The sequence below is a fragment of the Tupaia chinensis genome, unplaced genomic scaffold (genome assembly GCF_000334495.1).
Source record: "Tupaia chinensis unplaced genomic scaffold, TupChi_1.0 Scaffold000519_1, whole genome shotgun sequence".
NCBI classification, from domain to species: Eukaryota; Metazoa; Chordata; class Mammalia; order Scandentia; family Tupaiidae; genus Tupaia; species Tupaia belangeri.
The window spans coordinates 1,739,189-1,741,012 of record NW_006160032.1 but is presented as its reverse complement, the minus strand read 5'-3'; the positions used below and the strand labels follow the sequence as shown (position 1 = coordinate 1,741,012).

At 42.3% G+C, this 1,824-nt stretch overlaps 1 pseudogene; it reads right to left on the bottom strand.

The window, feature by feature from the left end:
* Window positions 1-227: 227 nt before the first annotated feature.
* LOC102485366 (heterogeneous nuclear ribonucleoprotein A1-like) lies at window positions 228-1,478 on the bottom strand (annotated as a pseudogene).
* Window positions 1,479-1,824: the final 346 nt, after the last annotated feature.

The following is a 1,824-nucleotide window of genomic DNA, read 5'->3' as shown; positions in this document are numbered from 1 at the left end:
TTCCGCAGAACAGAAACTAAAATAACCTGTTATACAATTAGTCACGAATTCAGTCCTCATGTATTTTGCCCATACACATGAATTTTATCTAAAACATGCCTTCTTTGTAGCGGCAAGGCCCTGCCACCACTGTGCTTGGCTGATTTCACAAATCTGTTGTAACCTGTAGCTTCCCTGTCACTTCTCTGGCTCTCCTCTCCTGCTAAGCTTTGTTTCCTGGCAGATGCTTAAAACCTTCTGCCATGGCCATAGCTACACTGCTGCTGGAACCACCATAGCTACCCTGATTTCATGGTTTGGCAAAGTATTGGCCTCCAATACTATAAGGCCCAGAGCTTCTGCCTCCAAAGTTTCCACACTTTATGAGTCTAAAATTTGAAAATTGATTGTTATAATTGCCAAAATCATGGTAGCTTCCACCATCTCCAAAACTGTTTCTGTCATTACCAAATCCATTATAGCCATTCCCACTTCAACTGTATCCACCAACACCACGGCTGCCACCAAAGCCACCACGACCACTGAAGCTTCCTCCATGATCGAAGTTGTCATTACCACCAAAACCACCTCCTCAACCACCACCAAAGTTTTTTTCTTTTTCTTTTTTTCTTTTTATTGAGAGGTTTTTGCTATAGGGCGTGTGCACTCACCAGAAAGACAGAGAGACAGAGAGATAGAAAGCAAGAAATCATCCCCCGGGGGGATGGCCACACTGCAATCCCTTTTCCTCCCTTCTCTCGGGATCTTGGACATGCACACACATGCGCCCGGCATGAGTTTAAGCCACTGGGTCTGGGACTTGAACCGCAGTCAGCTACATGGGAGTTCAGCGAAATAGACATTACACTAACTGCTGGTTCCAACCAGCACCAAAGTTTTTGGAATCACTTTGACCTCTTGGGCTGGAGGAAGCGCTAGCCATTTCTTGTTTAGTCAGGGCTTTCCTTACTTCACAGTTGTGGCCATTCATAGTATGCAGTATGGTATTTCTGAATGACAATCATATCCACAGAGTCATGCTTATCAAAGGTTACAAAAGCAAAGTCCCTCTTTTTGCCACTGCCTCAATCAGTCATGATTTCAATAACTTCAATTTTCCTATTCTGTTCAAAATAACCTTTTACGTGATGTTCTTCAGTGTCTTCTTTAATGCAACCAACAAAGATTTTTCTCATAGTTAAGTGGGCACCTGGTCTTTGAGAATCTTCTCTTGAGACAGCCCTCTTTGGTTTCACAACTCTTCCATCCACCTTTTGTGGCCTTGTATTCATGGCTGCATCCACCTCCTCCACAGTGGCATACATGACAAACACAAAGCACTTGGAGCACTTGATGTTTGTAATTCACATTACCATGCCATCTGTGAGTGTTCGTCATTGCTCAAAATGGCTCCTCAGCTCATTGGTTGTTTCAAAGCTCAACCCTCCTATAAAGAGTGTCTGCACCTGTTCCGCTTTGGGAGACTCTGACTGAGACATGACAGCAGTGGGAAGAGAGAGACTTCAATGATGCTTCCCCAGCAATGTCCACAGGCAGAAAGCAAAGAATGGAATCTTATCATTGACTAAACATGGATGAGCCAGAAGGACATTATATTAAGTGAAATAACTTAGGCACAGAAAAAGAAAAACAGTGTGTCTCCTCATGTTGAAACTTAAAAGGCTGAGCTCACACAAGTAGAGTAGAATAGTAATTACTATAGGTCAGAAAGGGTAGGATTGGGAATAGAAAAATACTAGCTAACAAATACAAAATTACAGTTAGATAAGAAGAAGCTTCAGTGTTTTATAGAGCAATAGGAAAACTATAGTTAACAATAATTTG